This window comes from Macrotis lagotis, chromosome 4, assembly GCF_037893015.1.
Source record: "Macrotis lagotis isolate mMagLag1 chromosome 4, bilby.v1.9.chrom.fasta, whole genome shotgun sequence".
Classification (NCBI taxonomy): Eukaryota; Metazoa; Chordata; class Mammalia; order Peramelemorphia; family Peramelidae; genus Macrotis; species Macrotis lagotis.
Window position 1 is genome coordinate 149908725 of NC_133661.1, and position 23441 is coordinate 149932165.

The 23441-nt window shown below is 35.1% G+C and overlaps 1 protein-coding gene across 10 annotated transcripts in view; it reads left to right on the forward strand.

Annotated features, from left to right (window-relative positions):
• TLN2 (talin 2) overlaps window positions 1–23441 on the forward strand; it is a 575338-nt gene that overhangs the window by 245867 nt on the left and 306030 nt on the right. For all 10 annotated transcript variants that reach the window (XM_074234301.1, XM_074234300.1, XM_074234295.1 and 7 more), the window contains one exon: window positions 100–178. The gene's annotated coding sequence lies outside the window, so the exon portion shown is untranslated. The remainder of the gene's footprint in view (window positions 1–99; window positions 179–23441) is intronic.

The following is a 23441-nucleotide window of genomic DNA, read 5'->3' on the forward strand; positions in this document are numbered from 1 at the left end:
AATATGAAAGAAAAATGTCTATATTTAGTATTCTTTAAAAACTGAGCAATGAATATATGCTTCCATAATATATTGATTTTGTTTTTCTTATTGTTTCAGGCATGGCTACTGGAGATCTTCCATATGCTTTAAAGATAATTTCAGAGAACTGGACATTTTACATGAACTAAGAATTTAGGTAAGATTTAAAAGACTTTAAAAAAACCACAAATAACATAGTAAATAATAGTTTGTATTCATGTAGTATTTTTTTATTCTTTTAAAAATTATTAATTTCTTTTAACATTTAAATAAAATTTTGAGTTCCAGTCTCTCTCTCTCTCTCTTCCCCCACCCATTGAGAAGGAAAGCAAAATAATATCACTAACATTTGTGAAATCAAATAAAATATTTCATAATAGACATATTGCTAAAAAAAGGAAAACAATAAAATGAAAAGATTATATTTCATTTTATATTCAGGATTCATCAATTCTCTCTCTGGAGATTGATAGCATTTCTTACTCCTGAGGCCTTTGAAATTATCTTGGATAGTTGTATTGATAAGAGTATTATCCATGTCTTTCACAATTGGTCATCATTATAACATTGTTATTAACTGTATGCAGTCATAAACAGGTTCTTATTTCACTATATATCATTTCATATATTTTGCCCTGTTTTTTTCAAACCACCCTCCTTGTCATTTCTTATAACATATAGGATGCCATCGATGACAGTCATATGCCATAAATTTGTTTAGCCATTCCCCAAGTTTTGAGAGTTGTCTTGATTTCCAATTCTTAGCCATCACAAAAAGAGCAACTATAATTATTTTTGATCTCTTTGGAATAATGCTGTGTCTAAGGATATGCACAGTTATATTATCCTTTGAGTTTAGTTCCAGATTATTCTCCAGAATGATTGGACTACAACTCAACCAGCAGTTTATTAGTGTACCTATTTTCCCTCATTTCCTTCAGCATATGTTATTGCTTGCTTTCTTATTTCCTTTCTTTTTCTTTTGTTCATTCTCTCCCTTCCTTCCTTCCTTCCTTCCTTCCTTCCTTCCTTCCTTCCTTCCTTCCTTCCTCTTTCCTTTCCAATTACATGTAAAGATAAATCTCAGTATTCATTTTTCTAAGATTTTGAATTCCATATTTTCCCCTCCCTCCCTCCCTTTCCTCCCCCCTCCTCCTGATGTCAAGAAATCTAATACAGCTTATGTTACAACTATGTTAAACATATTTCCATAATAGTCATGCTTTGCAAGAAGAATCAGAACTAAAGGGGAAAAAAACCATGAAATGAAAAAGGCATAAAGCAAATTTTAAAAAGTGAAAATAGTATACTTTAGTCTCATTTAGACTCCATATTCTTTCTCTCGATATAAGTAGTATTTTCCATCACAAATATTTTATAATTTTTAGATTTATATTTCATTTCTAATATGAATGAAGTGGTATTTTAATTTACATTTCTGTAATCAACAGTAAAAGAGAGTATTTTTTATATGATAGTTTTCATTTTTTCTTCTGAAAACTGCCTCTTCCCATCTTTTGACCATTTATCAATTGGAAAAATCTCTTCTGTTTATAAATTTGACTCAGTTCGCTATATATTTGAAAAATGAGGACTTTATCAGGAGAAACTCTGAGATACCCCCTCACTCCAGTCAGAAATGACATATGCTGGAGGAGATGAGGGGAGAGCCTGGACAACATATTTGAAGAAATAATCAAGGGAAATTGCCTTGATATTCTAGAATCAGAGGGTAAAATAGAAATTGAAAGAATCTACCAATCACTTCTTGAAAGGAATCCCAAAATGAGAGTTCCTAGGAATATTACAACCAAATTTCAGAGGTCCCATATCTAGAAGAAAATATTGTAAGGAAACAGAAAGAAACAATTCAAATACCATGAAACCACAGTCAGGATAATACAATACTTAACATCTATTTTTTATTTTTTATTTTTTTTATTTTTTTATTTTTTTACTTAACATCTTAACACAAGCATTAAAGAAGTGGAGGGCTTGGAATATATTCCAGAAGGCAAAGAAGCTAGGATTATAGGGAAAAATCACCTCTTCAACATAACTGAATGTAATTCTTGAGGTGGGGTGGGGAATGGACATTTAATTAAATAGAGTATTTTCTAGCATTTTTGACAAAAAAAAGAAACCCAGAATATCTGATATCTAAAGACAAGACTCAAGGGAAGCATTAAAAGGTAAACAGGAAAGAGTAATACTGTTTATATTCCAATATAGGTAGATAATACATGAAAATTTTAAGAACTTTATCTAACTTCATTGGAATAGTTAGAAGGAGTCTATATGGACAGAGGACATGGGTGTGAGTTAATTTTATTGGAATGATCTGAAAAATAAAGTGAATGGGTGAGAAAAAGAGATACTGAGAGAATGAAGAAGGGAGAGGTAGAATCAAATTTCCTCATATGAAAATGGCTCCCATGGAAGTTCCTATAGTGAAGGGGAAAAATTGGTGGTAGATAGTGTTTGAATGTCATTCACATGGGAATTAGTTCAGAGGGAAGAATACACACACACACACACACCTCCCTTTCTTAATAGGGAAATAGGAGTAGAAGAGAATAAGAGTTAAAGGAAACAGGGTGTGTGGCAAAAAGGAGGATGAATTAAGTGAGGCAGTGGTCATAAGCAAAAGAGGGAGTGAAGAATAAACAAAAGAAAATGACTTGGAGAGAAACTATATTTTATCAAAAGGTACCATAGACAATGAAGGAATAAAATTTTTTTACAGATTCAAACTGGGATAGAGGGTAATGTACAATTAGTAACCATAACTATCTTTGTGAATTGAATGGACTTATCCTTAAAATGGAAGCAGATAATGGAATGATTTTGAAGGCAGAATCCAATCAATAATATATTGGTTACAAGGGACACACTTGAAATAGAAGGATACACAGAATTAAAAGAAATAACTAGTGCAGAACTTATGCTTCAGCAAAGTAAAAAAAAAAAGGTGGGAGTAGTAATCATGACCTCAGATAAAGCAAAAGTCAGAACAGGCCTGTTTAAAAGAGATAATCAGGGAAACTACATTTTGCTAACATAGAAAATAAAATAATTTCTTAAAAATTATATAGGAAGTTTCCTTAATAAAAACTTCATTTTTTCCAGCCATTCTCCAGTCAAAGGATATGAATAGGGAATTTTCAGAAGGAGAAATTAAAGCTATCTTTGTCATGAAAAAAAATGTTCTAAATCACTATTGATGAGTAAAAAGTAAATTATTATTAATGAGAGTTAAGAGGTAGTGGTATAGTGGATAGAGAGTGACATTGGTAGTCAAGAAGACTTAGTTATTAGTCCTTTTTCTGACACTGGCTGTATGTTGGACAAATCACCCGAGTATTTATACTTGCATGGGGGTGGTAAATGTTTTGTGACTTTTAAAATCTATGAAAATGTCAATTTTTATTATTTTTGTTCATTATCAGACTTAGACTTAAAGAAAGATAGAATTAGAAGGAACTTTTCCTAGTGAAAGTCTTTATAATTTGGAGTCAGGAAAATGATTTCAGATCCTATTTCTGCCACTTACTACTTGTGTGACCTCGAGTAAGTCATTTCATCTTTCTGGGCTTCTGTTTCCTCATCTGCAAAATAAAGGGTTTAGACTAAACTTGTGACATCCATCATCTCAGATATAAATGGGAACCCTTAAATCTATATGTTATGAACTACTTAGTGACTTAGTTTTAAAATGTAATGAAATTTATATTTTATTTATTTTAAAGTATTTTCCCAGTTACATTTTATTTATTTATTTTTTGTTGGACTTAACCTAATTGTTCATTCTTCATTGGCAAATTAGTCTTTACTCATTGACTACCTTAAAGGACTAATTTCTCTGTTGTTTTTTTTTTTAACCCATAGACTATTCCCTGCTTTTTTCTTTGGTAGATTTAAATGCAGCAAGGCAGTAGAAGATGGTTTCAGGAATTTTAGGGTTTCCCTGAAAGTAAAATAACTTTAGAAAGAAATCAAAATTCATCAACTAATGCTATTTAGTTCTTTTGTTTTAATGTAAAATATATTAAGATTTTTAGAGAAAGACTAAGTTGTCTTGAGGGGACTGAACAAAAATCCAAGCTGAGTGAATGAATGAGGTAATCAACCACAACCACATCTTGGCTCTCTGAAGGGCTTTGGGAGAAATCAGGTAGGATCAACAATTAAGGTATTCAGGCAGCCGTGAGCCATTAGTTCTTCACAGGATTAAAAATTATGCATTAGTTTTTTAAAAGACAGTGAGTGTGATTAAAGTGATAAGTTTAATGCTGTACTTAATGACTCATGATTAAGTGATTGAAAGCTGAGCTTTGGAATAAACTGCCATTCTGACCTTAGTTTAACTTTCTTTTTGTTATATAGAAAGCCTTTGAAAGCTATCAAAATAAAGGAAAAATTGAGGAGCAAGAAATACCTTCCCCTATGCTTATCCATCTCACTGACTCTTTGCTGACACTTACTTTAGTCCCTGAGACTTCTTTATGTTATCTCTGCTTGGGGTCAGTCAGTATCCCCTCATTTAAGGTTTCAAGAAGGTCTTCAGTCCATGGGACTCAAATACCAGTTAACCAACAAACTGGGAAATTAGCCCCATGATTTTTGAGAAACAACTTTTTAGCTTTGGGGAAAAGATAATAGCTAACCAGTATTGGGAAAAGATCATATTGTATTGATCAAGATGGGTTTTAAATCGGTAAGATAAGTTTTCTGTACTTCCTTTCCTTCATTAAAAATGTAATATTTTGTGTTTTTCCACTATTCTATTTGCAGAATTGGTTGGATTGCAGTTTCTCATGGACAGCATCAGTTTCTCCTCCCTCTATTGTGTAATATCCTTAGAGGGTTGGATGAAGTTGTCATTTTCAGCTGATCATTTTTTTAGGCATCATATTCTATTTGTGCCTCAGAATGCATGTCTTGGTTTCTCAGTGAGTGATTCAGGATAATAATAACAATAACAACAATAATAGTAATATTCCTAAACTATTTTTCATCATTAAATTCATCTATTCATGAATAATCTTATAATTAAACTCATAGTCCACCAGTTTTTTTGAACAGTATCTGGGATATTGAACAAGTAAGGAAGAGTCCCCTCCATAGATTTTGAATAAGAGAATTATTTTCCTTGTAAGGTCTTTGAGATAATGGACTAAATACTTTTACCAGTGTCTTCCTTTCATAGTGCCTGGCCCATTTTTTTTTAATAAAGAGACCTGTGATGTCATTGATGTAGGGCAATGATTTTCAAATCTTTTAGCTTTTAGATCCCTTTACAATCTTCAAATTATTGAGATTTTTCCTTATCCCCTGGCCCCCAAGAGATTTTATTTATGTGGTCTATATCATTTATCATGTTAGAAATTAAATCATTTTAGTGCCATTATGACAACTATTTTCATTTTGTAGATCCCTGAAAAAATCTAAGGAATTCAGATCACACTTTGAAAACTGATAGAGTAATTCCTAGTGACGGATATAACTCCATTGATTTAACTTAGTACCTTTTTTGCAACTTAGAACTATAAATAGTTATTTGGAAGTATTGAAAGATTTAATGATTTGCCCTGAGCCAAACAGGTACTCTCTTGCTCATGGGTCTTCTTTTCTCAGAAACTGGTTTTCTGTCTACTAATACCAATGGTGTCAGACTCAAAATAGAAACAGGGGCCACCAAACTGTACATAAGGATCCCTGTGGTTCACATGTTGACTTAGAAAATCACACATTTGTAGGTTTCATTATTATTATTAATACTGATATTATTATTATTATTATTAATTGATTTTTATTTTGTTTGTTATTTTCTAGCTGGATTTTAATCTGGCTCCAATGGTAAGGGAGTGTTGTAGGCATATGTGAGACCCAAACCTGTTTGACACTCCTGAAGTGGACCATCGTAGTGTCTAAAAGGCACCTGTCTAATAAACATATCCTCATCGGTTAATTGCGAAACCCTCTTGTTTGAGGAGCTAAAAGCTACAATGAAATAGCGTAAGGTCTTTATTACTTAATAATATAAGAACAAAATTAGAACACACATTCTTTGCCCTCTGATCGGACTTTTTTCTATCAGCCTATTGTTGGTACTCTCTCTAGAAAATTGCTTCTTTCTTATCTTTCTGCTTTTGTTGTCCATAAACCTTTCTTTATATAGTTCCTGCCCTTTATTTTCTAAGTAAACTAAACCATTTTGTTCCTTATGTGGCATTCTGTTTTCCATTTCCCTTCTAAAATGCCTGGAATGAATGAACTTTCTTCTCACTTATGTCTCTTAAAATCACTAATTTCCTTCTGAACAGTTCAAATTCTACCTTTCTGCATGAGGCCTTTCTTTTGTCTTTTTAATTTTATTTTTTTTCCAATTAGATGTAAAGATAGTTTTCAACATTCATTTTTTTGTAAGATTTTGAGTTGCACATTTTTCCACCTCTACTCCCTTTCTTCCTCCCTATGACAGTGAGTAATCTGAAATAGGTTACATATGTACAATCATCTTTAACATGTTTTCATATTAATTATATTATGAAAGAAGAATAAGAACAAAAGGGGGAGAAATCCATGAGAAAGAAAAAAACAACCAATTTTAAAGAATGAAAATCGTATACTTTGGTTGTATTCATACTACATAGTTTTTTTCTCTGAATGAGGATAGTATTTTCCATCACATGTCTTTCAGAATTGGATTTGTTCTTTGTATTGCCAAGATGAGCGTAGTTCGTTATAATTCATCATCACCTAGTGTTACTGTTAATATATACAGTGTTCTCCTGGTTCTGCTCACTTTAGTCAACATTAGTCATGATTTTTCTTAATTCCCACAAGATACTTCATTCGTCCACTTATCCCATTACCTTGTATTTATTTTGCATATACTTGTAATTAATTTAAATATTTGTGTAGTTTCCTTCTTTTAGAAGGTAAGCTACTGGAGGGCAGGGCTTATTTCATTTTTGTCTTTGGTGCCTAGCATGTTTCTATTGCAAAAATTCCTAGGTAGATACTTGTTGAACTATTAATTAATTTACAAATTTGCTCCTTAACTCATTTAATCTTTTAAGCTTTTCAGCCTTTTAACCTCTCTTCCTAACTATAGGTTCGATTTGTTTCTGAACTCAAGCTTCACAGGGACATTGTAACTGGGGACACAATGGGTAAGGGTGTAATTAGATTTGGTATCAGTGAGACCTGAGTTCAATCCTACCTCAAACACTGATAGTTTGACCTTTGTCAAGTTTCTTAACCCTTTTTAACTCAGTTTCATTATCTGTAAAATTGGGAAAATAATATCACAGGGTTGTGGTGAATATAAAACAAGCTACCATGATATTACAGTGCTTTGCAAATCTTAAAGTTATATGTGTGGTGAGTATGTATGTGTATGTGTGTTTGTGTGTGTATAATATATTATATATATATATATATAGCTATATACAGATACATATATCTACATGTACGTAAATGTATGTATATGTAAATATTTATTATTATTATTATTATTAGGCACTCCTAGTTTTTGCTGACAGGTTCTGCTCTGTGATTGCACATTTTCAGGAATGATAGTGTCTTTCCCTTTGGTTGCTTTAATAGAAATATGCATGCTATTTCAGATGGTGCTGTCATACAAAAAAACTTGTGGTTTATAATGGAAGGGCCCTGCTTAATCACCCATTATGACAATTTGATTTGAATGGAAGCTTTTGTAGGATCCCCCTCTAATGTGCAGTGTATTTGAACCTTGGACTGACCTCTACACAATTGAATAAGACTGGAGAAATTGCTTTTGTGGAAAGTTCTGGTGATTAGCTGCTTGTGGCTGGTTAGTTAGTTCTGAGCACAGAAAGTGTGCTTTCTAGTAAACCTGAATGATTCCCCTGTAACTCAGGGGTATCACTGCCTACCAAATTGAAGATAATAAGATTTGAACTATGTAGAATTGTCCTATACCCTAAGTATAAGGGGAAAGTTGTCACAACATTGGTTCATAGCTTCATGCTTAGAGGCTTTATTAAATCCCCAGCTTTCTAATGTAACTAACTGATCTATTGACTTAGATATATTGGGAATTTCTGAACATGTGAGATGGCAAACAACTGTACTTTGACCTTAAATTTGACAGTAATGGGTCCTTATATCATGCTAATTCAATAATTCTAAATGTCGTTGTATAGATGTAGTACTTGAAGCATTCACCAATTTTCTGAGCAAATGGAAAGTATATTCTTTGGGGACTATGGCTCATTTCTTGATTGTCATATAAGATGGGTCTTCTATGCAGAATTATAGAATCTTAAAAGATTGATGGAACCTTTCAGATCAAAGCTCAGTTGGAACAGTAGAAAAGAGGTCAGGGTTAGGAGTCTGAACATCTTGATTTGAATCTGATATTATTGGATTTTAACTCTGTGCCCTTGAGTAAATTGTTTGATTTCTCTCTGTAAGTTTTCTGAGAGAAAATAAAGAAACTGGATAAGATGATTCTTACGGTCTTTTTCCAGTTTTGCTAGACTTTTCTAATCACAACCATTCAGTTTTCATATCTATACTCCTACAATTTAGCCTATCATGCTCATTTTGTCCATTGAGTTCTTTGGATCTACTTTGTTTATGAATTGTTGACTCCTTCACTTTTGGTAGCAAGAAATAAATGGTAAGTAAATGGTCCACGTTAAAGTTAGCCAGGAGCCAAGTTTATTCATCCAAGCTCCTTCCTACTCTGTTTTTTGGTGTACATAGCTTAGTTTGTAAGAAATGGTTTTATACAGCTATATGTTTAGATGTTTTCCCAAGAATATTAGGTCCAGCAAATGGAATTCATAAGGGAACTAATTTGATAGTATAGACACATATTTCAGAGAGCAAATTGGGTCATGAGTCTATTCCAGATTCCTAGCCAAGTAATTGAAATGCATCCTGAAATACACTGAGACAGATTCCAGCGGTTTCATTAGGTGAATGAAGTACTCCAAATCAAAAGAGTCTTTCTTGTTACCCTACACTAAAAATTCCACAAATAAGAAATCCTCAATTTATTTACCTCTAAGGGATGATAGAATGACTCAGTCCTGCCAGTATTAGAACTCTTGGCTCCACATAGTCTAGAGTGTCCAGAATTCTCATGCCATTCTGCTTTATCCTTTGGAAAGTTTTGTATAATTGCAGCATGCCCAATTTTATAAAAGTCCAGTTTTGGCCATTGCATATCATCCTTGTTATCATTAAAGCATTCTTGAATCACTGGATTCAGAGAGTACCCAGAGATGAGGGAAGTATAATATATTTATTTAGAACCAATAGGATCCATATAAATGCCCTCTGGCAAAATTAATAAAAACAGTATTTGAGTCAGATACCTTATTTTTAATAACTTTATGGCTAGTAGATTAATACCATTATATTTTCTCTATACCTTAAATCTGTAATGACAAGGTCACCCCTGGTTCAGACTCTTGTCTCAATCTGTGGACACAGAAGCTTGATTAGCAGTTCCCCTGAGAGTAATCAGGTCCAAATTATTTTGTGAGTCATGATGCTGCTTAAATTAATTGACAGTGAAAAATCTTATTGCCCAAATAACTATCATAATCAACCTGTTATTTTCTCCCTTCAGATAGACTACCATGTACTTTAATCCCTTGCTTGTTCATTCTTGCCAGAAGAGACTTTTTCCAACCTTTGAACTGTCGCACTTCTGTTTTGTACCATATATAAAGTACTTAAATGTTTCCTTGTATAATAATTATGTGCTTGCTTATCTTAACCTCTCTAGCTAAACTAACTGTTAGTTCTCTGGAAATAGGGATTGGGTCAGGGACATTTTTAGCACTTGTTATCTCAAGTTCTCCTGCAGAACTAATTCTCAGTATTTGTTGAATGAAATGGATAGCCAATATCAGTTTTCAGTGTTGCTTTTCCCCCTTCAGTATTGTTGTTGAGATTTTGTAAAGCCAACCAATTCAATTTAATCCAATATGCATTTAAGTGGATATTATATACAGGGAACAATGCTTCTTGCTGCAAAGTAAAAACAAAAATGACCCCTTCCCAGTAGGACTTGTATTCTATAGGGAAAGAAGAGCCAAACAGGGAAATCTTTGACTTGGCCCGCTACTATATAAACAACATTTATACAATAATAGACTGTGACAATGTGATGTAGAAATAATCCGTGACTCTGATGTAGAAATCATGTTCACTAACCTACAGATATGAACTGAAATTGTGATTTCATTGGGAGAAGAAATTCTCTACCTACGACTACTTGCATCATGTCTTCAACTTAGTCTTACATTGGAAGCTTAAGTGACTTGCCCTAGGGTCATTTAGCATCAAAGTAAATATGTCAGAGGCTGGATTTGAACTCGTGTCTTTCTGGCTTGGAAGTCTGTACTTTATTTACTGCATCATGTTTCTTCTTAATCAGATAACTTATATAGGGATCAATCTCCTGCTGTGACCATGTTCACAACATTAAAAAAAACAAACAACTGAATTACATGAATGAGAAAATAGTAATACATTAATCATTCAGTATTTATTGAGTATGTTTTATATTAGGCAATATGTAATTTTCTGTGGGGATATCAAGAAGTATAAGACATGGTTCTGGCCTTCAAGATTAGACAAAAAACTGCAAATAACTATAAGACAGTAGATATGATAAATATAAAATGGATTTGACAGTCATTGAGTGATGGTAATTAGAGGTCTCTTCTAGAGAAGATGTGCTAGACTTTGAAGGATGGTTATAATTTGGTAGATGGAGAGATTTAAATAAGGTTTTCCAGATAGGAGTTTAGATTGAACAGTATAGAGACAGGAAAATATGAGCTAGATTTGGGGAGATAGTGAATCAGTTTAATTGAAACCCAAGTTTCTTAGTCTACAAACCTATATTACAGCAACAATCACTAAGTTAAGCACTAGGAACACAAAGAAAAGAAAACAACCATCCCTTCCCTCAGGGAGGTCACATTTTAATGGGGAATATGCACATAACTGTACACATAAGATAGGGATATAGATAGAAAGTTCTAGGTCTCTTTATATTTAAGATTACAGTAATTTCTAAAGATCTTATATAATTACATATAAATCTAGCTTTGTATCTGTATCTTGAATGTTACCTTGTAGAGAAAGATCATGAGACATAGCATCTGTCTCTTTGAAAACAGTGTAAATTTGAGATAATCTCAGGAAGAAAGGTCTGAGGAGGGTAGGGGTGGAGATTATTGACCAAGGCTTCCTATAGGAGATTCAATATAAACTGAGGCTTGAGGGAAACTAGGAAAATGGAAGTAGGGAAGGAGAAGAGAAAAAGAAGGGTTGGTGGTGCAGAGGTTCATAATCAGGATATGGAGTCTAATGTGTGAATAGCAAATCGGCTAGTTTATCTGGGAAAAAGGGATCAGGTTTTAAAACTCTTTAAATGCCAGTGAGGAGATTAAATGGTCAGGAAGGAGGTCAAATCAGTCATTACTTAAAGAAATTAATTCAGATTATTCACTGAAAGTACAAATACCGAAGTTGAAGATAAATACTTTGTCACTATAACAAGAAGTCAAGACTCATTGGAAAAGAACCTCATGTGGGGAAAGATTGAGGGCGAAAGTAAAAGGGAATGGCAGAGAATGAGATGGATAGATAGTGTTAAAGAAAAAATGCACATGAACTTGGACAGATTTTGAGAGATGGTAGGGAGAAGGGTCTGATGTGCTGTGCTCCAAGGGATCACATAGATTTGAATATGACTGAATGACAATTAAATGGTGAATTATTTTATATTTTTTGATGGAGTTAAGAAACAAAGAGTTTATTGAGCAGAGGGGTAGTAACATGGTCTACTGTGCACTCTAGAAAAATCACTTTGGCAACTTAGTGGAGGATAGTATGGAATATGAAGTGAGGCAATGATCAATTAGAAGGCGATTTCTTCAGTCTGTAAAGGCCATGAAAGGGAGAGATATGAGAAATGTAGTGAAGAAAGAAATGGCAAGATTTGGAGTAGAAAGGATAAGTGGGTTGTTTGAGGAGTCAAAGATGACACCAAAGGGAGTGACCCCTTCAAGTTTTTCTTGGCAAAGATCCTGGAGAGGTAATTTCCTTCTCTAGCTCATTTTACAGATGAGGAAACTAAGAAAAGCATAGTTATAAGTGGACTCACCCAAACTCACATAGCTAATAAGTGTCAATATCAGAGGAGAACCAGGAGACAACAGTGTCACAAAAACCTACAGAATAGAGACTATCCATGAAAATAATTTGATCAGCAGTATTGGATGCTGCAGATACATTTAGAAGGATGAGGAATGAGAAAATGCCATTTGATGTTTGGCAGTTACCTTTGGAGAAGGTAGTTTAAATGATTAGTTGAAAAGCCAGATTGCAAAGGGTTTAGATGTGGATGAAAGGAGTGGAAGTGATGACTTTCATTGTAGACTGTTTTCTCAAAGAATTTATCTGGGAAGATGAAGGCTTATGTGATGTAGATTTAAAAAAAAGATTGGAAAGACGGGTTTGTTTGTAAGGAACCAATAGACAGGAAGAATTTGAAGGTTAGAAAGAGTGAATGATAGTCAATCTTCTGATGAAGAGGGAATGGAAAAAAGAAACATAGAGTTGTATATTTGACAATGAGAAGGACCATCTCTTCAAGAGAAATGGAAGCAAGTATAAAATGATCTAGGGACAATAGGGGAGAGGGAAAAGATCTAGCTAAAATACCTCTCTCTCTCTCTCTCTCTTTTTTTTCCCATTTAAATATGAGACTAGGTCCTTAACAAAGAGAGTAGGTTATAAAAAGGTGATTTGGTTCCAGACTGTAAAAGAGTCTTTCTTCATGTCTAGCAATTTTATCCATAGAGTGTGAAAAAGATATTTGTAGGACAGTATTTTATCATATAGGTAAAATGGGGGGTCAGTGAAATTTCTTAAGGAGGGTTATAAGATTGCAGTGTTTTAGGAATAATAATCTTGCAACCATGTGAGTGATGTGTTGGAGTCAGAGAGCCTGTATGAGAAGCAGTTGTAATATTCCTGGTATTTTTTGCTTTTAAAAAAAAAACCCTTAATTTCCTTGATGTAGGAAGGTGCAAAACCCAAAACTTCCTCTGCAATATATAGACTTATAGTTGTGTTTGGGCAGTCTTAACTAGATTGTCACAGCCAGTTGTGCAGAGTTGAGTCTTGGCTTTGGGGCTAGTCTTCTAATCCTCTTGACCACACTGTCTTTAAGTTGTGTATCTACAGAAGGCAGTCATCTGGTGAAATAAGGCAACATTCAAGTTAAAGTAATGACAGTGGCCATGGAAAGGTGTAATAACATAAGGTACAGTTTTGGTAAAGGAATGAATTTCTATAATTTTATTGATTAGATATAGTGAGGGCAGAGTTAAATATCTGGGATCCCTTCAAAATCAAGAAATCTAATCATCATCTCAGTCAAGTTATTTCAAAGGAAGAAGGTACTTTAGAAACTTCAGAGAAATTGATGTCTTGAGGTCTCATTGCTGACCTGCCCCAGCTTTTCCAATGGCATTTTTGTTTATTTCTTTTTGCTACTTGAAATTAAAAATTCATCAGTGTCTCAGCCTGGTCCTCTCTTTTTTGTGTGTGTAACTTTATATCTCTCTTATTTTGGACATTTAATTCACAACAGTTCTTTATACAGTCCTTTGTAAATTAACCAAAATTATGCATGAACTGTTTAGAGAAACCAGAGAATCTTGTATTCCATATAGTATGGGTTAGTTCATGTGATATTTTGGCATAATTACTCCTCTCACTGGAAAAAGTCCAGTATTGATTTTGTCTGAACGCAAACTTTTGAAATGAGTATATTAAGAAGGGAAAATAAAGAGGAGACATTAAAATCACTTTACTTCTTTGTTTTAAATGTAGGTTCACTGTTGGTGAAATGGCGGCTATTTGCAGTAACCAAATCAAAGCTGTTGTAAAGAGAAAATGCATTTTTTTATATAATGGAAAATTTTTTTAGAGCAACTTTAAAATGTCACTGCAGATTAATGCAGGGAGCTGGATTCCTTTCAGAAAGTGGGTCAAGTGATCTCATGTTTATGTATGAGAAGGTTGTAGTATAGTTTTTGGTTTATCTAGCATTTCCTGATGTGGCAGTTAATATTAATGCCCCAAGCCTAAACTGTATCTTGGCAAAATGTAATTAAAATAAATCTGGTTAGTTTGTTTACCCTTTATAAGAGCAGATGTTTTAAACCTCATGTTCTTTAAACTTTATGATGTTATAAACGTAAAGAGTTGCTTGTTAAATTTCATAACCACCAATTACAATGAACTTCTCTATATAACTGTTACAGTGATTAAGAATTTAAGGGGCTAAAAATCATAATCTACCTTCCCAAATATCTGCATTAAATTTTAATCAACTTTTAGTGGAAATAGTTTTGAATGAGAAGCAGTTTGAGTCAGTAAAAAAAGAACTCATTTTGGAGTCAGAAAATCTGCAATAATTTCTATATACATCCTTTATTAATCATATGACCATTTCATCTTTTTGGGGGGGGGGCAAGGCAAATGGGTTAAGTGGCTTGCCCAAGGCCACACAGCTAGGTAATTGTTAAGTGTCTGAGGCTGGATTTGAACTCAGGTACTCCTGACTCCAGGGCCGGTGCTCTATCCACTGTGCCACTTAGCCATACCCCTCATTTCATCTTTCTGTCCCTATTTTCTATATATGTAATATCATAGGGTTAGATGTTCTCCAATTCTAAATTTGCATCTAGCTGTTAGTTGAGATTACTTATATTATCTTTTCTATCAAAAATAATTAGAGGCAGCTAGATATCACAGTGGATAGAGTACTGGTCCAGGAATCAGGAGGATCTGAGTTCAAATCTGAATTCAGTCACTTAATACTTACTTAGCTATGTGACCTTGGGCAAGTCACTTAACCTCATTGCCTTGCAAAAGCCAAAAAAGGAAAAAAATAAAGATGAACATCAGAATAGTTTCTCTAAAGTTATTAAAAATTGTTCAGAATATGAACAAATAAAAGATACCTTTATGAAAAGTGTTTTTCTACTAGGTCCAACAATTGAAGGCAGAGAAAATGATGCCAGAGTTCAGGATTAAAATAACCTACAGTTTATTCCTATTACAGTAGGATAGGAATTTTCTCTATCTTCAGATAATTTCACTGATGATGATGATGAAGAGGAGGAGAATGATAACTAATGACTAACAAGTAATTTTAGCTTTATGAAAATCATGTATGTATTTATACATGTGTATGTGTGTATAAATTATTTTATCATTCCATTACTTTTCTTGGATCTTGCATATACCAAATTAATTTTTCTATAGTTCCCCTGTTAATATTTTTATAGTTTCCCCTGTTGAGGAGAAGGGTAATTTTTGTATTTCTTCCTACTCCCAGAGCCTTAGCCTGATCAAGTAATTAGTAAATAAAAGCTGGATTGAATAATCTACCCCTAAAAGGTTAGGTGATACTATTAACCCCCATTTTACAGATAAAGAATCTGAGTCTGAGAAAGTTTTGAATGACTTGATTAGGATCACATAACTAGAAATAATTTCAGATTGGGTTGGACCCCAAATCTTTTCTGTCTTGTTTCACTGTCTATTGGTTCCACACTTTCCACAGTAAATTAATCTAGAAGCCTCTTTCATTAGGAGAAATAGTGCTGCTTCTTACCTTCCTTTTCCACTGTTTTCAATCAATAAACATTTATTAAGTTTACCAATTTATTAAGTCCTTACCAGGCCCTGTACTTAGAAATGGATATATGAAAAGGGGCAAAAGATGGTCCCTCATCTCAGAGAGCTCATAATCTCTTAATGTTTTCCAGTATGTCCTTATTCCTTCTCAGTGGGAGAAACTACTTACCTATAGGTGATTGACTGCTGGACTTTGAGTGATACTTTCTTTTTTATAGACAGATCCCATTGTTTGTATGGCAAAAGTTGCTTTTCTCCCATGTTTACTCCTTGCTTTCTTTGGCTGATCTGATCTGATCCTTTCTTTGTCTGATTTCTTTATCTGATTCATTTCTCCAGGTATTGTTGAGGAGTATCCAGGGAAAGGAATCCCCTCCCCTTAAATATTAAATAATGTTCATAATAGTAATGGGATCACTAAGGAGATAATAGCTTTTGATTTGACATCCAGAAATGAAACCTGGTTCTGAGTTTTGAAAGGATGATGGAAACCAGGTTTCTTAGATGGATTAGTAATCCCATTTCATTTATGGTTTTAGGCTAAAAAAGGTCTCTATTCCTTCCTCTGCTGCTTCTTCCATGTTTCTCTGTCTCCCCACAGACCCCTTACTTCTGCTTTCTCATTTCCTTTGATTTCCCAACAGCTGAGTATATGCCTGTAGCCTTAGCGTTTAAAGACCCTCAGTCAAATGAAAGTGCCCACAGAATGACAATATTTCTGTGCACACTTTGAGGAAAGTGTCAGGAATAATAAATGAAGGGCTCATAATGGCTCTTACCCTCCACACAGGGGAGCTGTATGGGTGAGTACCATTCCTTTGGGTCTTCCACAGTCCCCCTGGTTGATTTGATTCAGCGGTAGAACAAAAACTGACCCTTCTTTCCCTGCTTGCAGACAGTCAGCAGACTCGTTATAATTCAATTAAAATGTATTGTGGTTCTTGCAACAGTAAATCTGTTTTTACAACTCTGCTCAGAGCCTGCCTGCCTCCCTGATAGCATGGCTTGCCCCCCCCCCCCCTTTTTAGATTCCTCTGCCTATCCCCACAGAGTCTAAACTGGATTATCAGTTGTCTTCCTATCATGTGAGTGCCATCTTTGGGATCCTATTTTCTCTCTTTGGGATCTCTCTCTTAAAAGCATCTCACTGACACAGTGGATAGAGTTCTGGATATAGAATCAGGAAGACCTGAGTTAAATCTTGCCTTAGATACAAGCTGTATGGATGATCTTAGCCAAGTCATTTAACTTCTCCCATCCTCATTTTCCTCATCTGTAAAACAAATAATTTCATCTATCTCCCAAGATTCTTTTAAGGATTAAATGAGCAACACTTGTATCATTGTTCTATGAATTTTAAAGTACTCTGTATGTTCAAACTAGCATCATCATCCTCCTCCTCATAAACATTACCATCATATCTAACCTCTTTTGCTAGAGTCCAACTCAAGCCATGTAATTTCTTTTTTCTTTTTCTTTTTAATTAATTTATTTTCATTTTGTACAAATAATTTTTTATACATTAATAAAACATTCTTGTTTAAGAGTAAACAAAATAATCCCTCCCCCCAAAAAACATGGGCTTGCTTGAGCAATAAAGGGGGAGAAAAAATTAAAATAAAAAAATAGTAATAATTGTAGGTATGGCCAGGTGGCACAATGGAAGGAGCACCACCCTTGGAGCCAGGAGCACCCAGGACCATATCTGGTCCCATACACCCAATAATCACCCAGCTTTGTGACATGCAAGCCACCCCAACCCCACTGTCCTGCAAAAACCAAAAAAAGAAAAAAGAAAAAAAAACCAAAAATAAAATAGTAGTAATAGTAGGGGTGGCTGAGTGGCAGACAGTGTTGGCCCTTGAGTTAGGAGCACCCAGGTCCAAATCCAGCCTCAGACACCCAACGATCACCCTGCTGTGTGGCCCCAGGCAGGCCACCCAGCCCCATTTGCCCTGTACCCCCCAATAATAATAATAATAATAATAATAATAATAATAATAATAATAAATGTGCTTCAGTCTTTGTTCCAATACCACTAACTCTGTCACGGGTGGATCACATTCTTTATGATAAGTCTATCACAAAAGTTACTTCCATATTTTTCCACTGCTGCTATTTCTGATCTCAACTCCCTCCTTTATTTCTCCACTACCATGTACTATATTTTCTCTCTCCTTTCACTCTGACTCTGCTGTAGGGTAGCTGAGTGGCGCAGCATACAGATCCCTGGCCCTGGGGCCCAGAGTCCCCGAGCCCCCTTACCACACCTTAGGCCCAGCATCTACCTGGCCCTATGGTCCCGGACAGGCCATCCAATCCCAGCCCCTTGCAAGAAGTAAAAAAGAAAATGTGTTATATCTGACCACTCTCCCCCCCATGGTCCATCCTCTCCTCCATCACTCACATCCCCCCCCTTCCCCCGTCCCCCCCCTTCTTACTCCAGATGTCTATACCCCATTGAGTATATATGCTGTTTCCTCTCCTAGCCACCTCTGATGAGAGTGAAGATTCCCTCATTCCCCTTTGCCTTTCCCCTTCCATATCATTGCAATAGCTCATTGTAATAAAGAAAAATCTTATTATATGAAATATCTTGGCCTATTCCCCCCTCTCCTTTTTCTTTCCTCCCATTACATTTCCCTTTTTTTCTATTGACTCCATTTTTATACCATATTTTATCTTCAAATTCAGCTTTCTCCTGTGCTTCAACTATAAAAGCTCCCTCTACCTGCTCTATTAACTGAGAAGGTTCATATGAGTATTATCAGTGTCATTTTTCTATGCAGGAATACATGCAGTTCATCATCATCAAGTCCCTCATATTTTCCCCCTCTCCTCCAATCTCTATGCTTCACCTGAGTCCTGTATTTGAAGATCAAATCTTCTGTTCAGCTCTGGCCATTCCAACAGGAACATCTGAAATTCCCCTGGTTCATTGAAAGTCCATTTTTTCCCCTGGAAGAGGACATTCAGCCTTGCTGGGTAGTTGATTCTCAGTTGCATTCTAAGCTCTTTTGCCTTCCAGAATATTGTATTCCAAGCCCTACAAGCTGTTAATGTAGTTACTGCTAAGTCCTGTGTGATCCTGATTGCAGCTCCATGATATTTGAGTTGTGGCCTTCTGGCTGCTTGTAATATTTTCTCTTTAACTTGAGAGTTCTGGAACTTGGCTATAATATTCCTAGGGGTTGGTTTTTTGGGATCTCTTTCTCAGGGGGATCTGTGGATTCTCTCCATTTCTATTTTGCCCTCTGCTTCTAGGATATCAGGGCAATTTTCCTGTAGTAATTCTTTGAAAATGATGTCAAGACTCTTTTCCTTATCATAACTTTCAGGTATTCCAATAATTTTTAAATTATCTTTCCTAAATCTGTTTTTCCATATCAGTTGTTTTTTCAATGAGATGTTTCACATTTTCTTCTAATTTTTCATTTTTTTTTGGTTTTGAAGTATTGAAGCCTGGTTTCTCATAAATTCATTGATCTCCCTGAGTTCTATTCTTTGTCTGTAGGATTTGTTTTTCTCAGAGAGCTTTCTTATCTCTTTTTCCATCTGGCCAATTCTGATTTTTAAAGTATTCTTTTCCTCCATAACTTTTTTGAACTGTTTTGTCCATTTGACCTAAGCTGGTTTTTAGCGTGCTATTTTCTTCAGCTTTTTTTTTTTTTTTTTGGATTTCCTTGTCTAAGCTGCTGACTTCATTTTCATGTTTTTCCTGCATCTCTCTCATTTCTTTTCCCAGTTTTTCTTCTAACTCCCTCATTTGATTTTCAAAGTCTTTTTTTGAGCTCTGTCATAGCCTGAGCCCAATTTCTGTGTTTTTTTTTTAAAGGGTTTTGCAAGCCAAATGGGGTTAAGTCTCTTGCTCAAGACCACAGAGCTAGGTAATTATTAAGTGTCTGAAATCGGAGTTGAACCCAGGTACTCCTGACTCCAGGGCCGGTGCTTTATCCACTGCGCCACCTAGCTGCCCCTCAATTTCTGTTTTTCTTGGAGTCTTTAGATGCAGGAGCTTGTGCTTCCTCATCTTCAGACTGAGTGTTTTGATCCTTCTTGGACTCACAGGCAAAATATTTCTCAATGGTGTTCCTCTTTTTTTTTCTGCTTGCTCATTTTCCCAGCCTAATCCTGTTTTGGGGGTGCTTCCTGAGCTTTTAGGACACTTCCACAAGGATCTCGGTGTGTGAGGTTCTGTCTTCCCTCCTGGTCTGTGAATGACCACAAGCGCCTCCTTTCTGCCACGGGGCTGAGGTGGAGGGGGCCTCTGCTGTTCAAGGGAGGGGGGGTGCCTAGACTGTGATCAGGATCTGAATGTGGTCAGAGCCCCAGAGTCCTGTTCCAGGGACAGAGTACAGAGCTTTGCAGTCTCTCTTCACTCCCCTTCCTAGGTTCAATGGATTCCTCTGGCAGGCCGCCCCTCTAACCCTGGGGAGCAGAGCCTTTCTGCTCTTTTCCAGGTTACCTTGAGTAGGAGAACTGACTCACTGGGTCCCTTTGTGGGTTCTGTCTCTCAAAAATTTAGTTAGAGTCCTTAGTTTCGAAGATTTATGAGAGAGCAACTAAGATAGGATCTGCTCATGTCACCTTCTTGGCTCCTCCCCCCTATGTAATTCCTTCTTTAAAGATAATTTGATCTCTTTTAAGATTTCATAGCAGTTATTTTCTGTACCATTTACTTGGAACTTATCATACACTTTTGTGTTATTAATTTGTGAAGTTTTATGTATACAGTATAAATTGTTTTAGAATAGGATGCAGTGAAATTTGATAGAAAATGCAAATTTGAGAATTACATTGACTCCTGACCATATATGACTCTATACAAGCTGCTTTATTATCCATCTGAGTCTTAGTTTTCTCATCTTCACATAGTAAAGTAATATTTGCATGATCTCCCTTATATTTAGCTAGCTGACTAGTTATCTAGATACAGGATTTATTAAGTAGCTAGATGATAATTTCCCTCTTCAACCAGTTCTATGATTTCATTTGAATAGGGAAATCTCAATTAGGAAATTTGTTCTATTAATCTGTTCCTGTGATACAATCTGTAGTGTTTTAAAATTTACATAGGGCACAGAGATATTAAATAAATGACTTGCCTTCAGTCATATAGCACATATGTCAGAGATGAAACTTGAACTCAGACCTTTCTATCTCTGAAGTTTTTCATTATACATTACTGCTTGTCTGTCTGTTTTTCTGGGTCATTATCTCTTCTTTTTTCCCCCTAATGTATTAAATTTTAGTTAAACTCTCAGATAGCAGGAATTTATATACTTAATACTTCTTTTGGTTTCTTCTACTCCAGGACTTAACACAGCACTTCATACATAGAAGATGCTACTAAATGTATGTTTGTTTATTATTTTTGGAATGTCATTGATCCATGAGTGCTCACTCTCTCTGTCACTGTATTTAACTCTCTCTCTCTCTCTCTCTCTCTCTCTCTCTCTCTCTCTCTCTCAGACATCTCTTGAAGTGAATACAGAGTTTCAGTAAAGTGTGGAATGGTAGTCCATTGCTTTTCCTGTGATTCATTCCTGGAAAACATATTGCATAGGGCATGCTATTTACTGCATAAGAGAACAGTATTAAAATCTGGATTATGTTGCTTATGAGGGCAATAACTTATGATTAATTTTTTATCCCCCTTTCCTTTTATTTCTGTTAAAATTCAACTCCTGAAAAAAGTCAGTCATTCTTTTAAGGACATGACTGAGTGATGAGATTTTTCTTCTGCTCCTCCTTGGTATGACCTTACTCAACTAGGAGACCTTATTTCTGTTTATTGTATAGAGAGAATCCAGGCTGACTTAGTTTTCCTGGGGGAAGAACCTCCTGTCCTTGATCCCATCCATTAAGAGTTTAGGGCAACTCAGCTCATGAAGGAGAAAACTGACTGAAAAAGTCCATATGGAAATAACTTTTCCTGTCTAGATGCCTTGAGGCTGCTGCTGAACCTCATGATCAATCCAAGTTCTCAGCTGGAGGAGCTGAAGACAATTAGTCTAGCTCTCAAATATCTACCAATCAGGATTGATTTTCACTTGTCTGGGGAAGTTCCTTTTCATAGGGATTTAAGGTATTTCAGCGTTTTCCTTGGATTACCAAGAGAAACCACTGACCATCAAAGTCTAATTAATAAATTTATTATTATTATTATTTTTTATAGGTTTTTGCAAGGCAGATGGGGTTAAGTGGCTTGCCCAAGGCCACACAGCTAGGTAATTATTAAGTGTCTGAGACTGGATTTGAACCCAGGTACTACTGACTCCAAGGCTGGTGCTTTATCCACCATGTCACTTAGCTGCCCCTAATAAATTGATTATTAATTACCCTGCAACTCTTTTCTTTAGGTTTTTGTTTGTCAAATTTACTAACTGTAAACAATAAAATATCATTAAAGTAAAGCTATAATAACTATTAAAGCTTTCAATTCATATTTCTTATAAACATGCACAAATATACCAAAATCAACCATTTTATTTAGTGCCAGGAATATTCAAGGACTATACAAGCCAATGAGGGTATAAATATCAAAGCAAGATGGATCCCTTGCTTCAAGGAGTTTACACTGTTATGGGAGAAAATATGCATGTAAATAAGAGTTATTTAAAAGATTTACAAATCAGGTCCTAGGTAATCATGGGTGAAGGGTCATTAGGGAAGAACCATGACCTCATGTAGAAGGTGGTTCTTGAGCTGCGTTTTGAAGGAAAATTGGAATTCCCAAACGATAGAAGTCAAGAGGGAGAATATTCCAGGAAATGAGGACAGGACCCAGAAACTAGAAGTGTGATATTGTGTATATATTGTGTATATATTTCCCAATTATATTTAGAACAATTTTTAATGTTAATTCATTTTAATTTTTATTTAAAAAAATTGAATTTCAAAATCTCTACCCCTCCCACACCTCCTCCAGCCCTTGAGAAAGCAAGCAATATGATATCACTTATACATGTGAAGTCTCGCAAACATTTTTATATTAGCCAGGTTCCAAAAGAAAATACAAAATACACAAATACCAAAAAAATAATCCAAGAAAAAAATATATTTCATTCTGCACTCAAGAGGAACAGATCGTTTCCAAAGATAAATACTTAATAGTGTCACATTTATATACCATTATTTGATTACAAAGGGACAGCTAGGTGGTTCAGTGGATAGAATGCTAGGCTTGTGAAGTCAGGAAGGCTTGAGTTCACATTCAACCTCAGCCAGTTTCTAACTGTGCAACCCTGGGCAAGTCATTCACTGGCATGCCATACTCTACAAGGTCAGAAAATGTTGGTCATAACTTAACAACTAAGGAACACATGTGATCACTAAACACTTTAACCTCCATGATCTCTTTTGTCAGTCATGAAAAATCACTTGACTTGTATTTGTCTCAGTTTCTTCACTGGTTAAAAAAATAATAATAATATCACTGACCTCCCAGGGTTCTTATAATGATCAAATAAGATAATATTTGTAAAATAATTAGAACAATATCTGCTACATAGTAGGTGCTATTGTTGTTGTCATTGTCATTTCTTTGAGTCATCTTATAAGCAAGTACATCAGTTATTTCCCACATACCATAGATTTGGAGTAGATTTGAGTAGATTACTAGAAAGGCCAGAGGTTCTGAGAGACCAAAGATCACATTTTAACTCTTACACTTATTACCT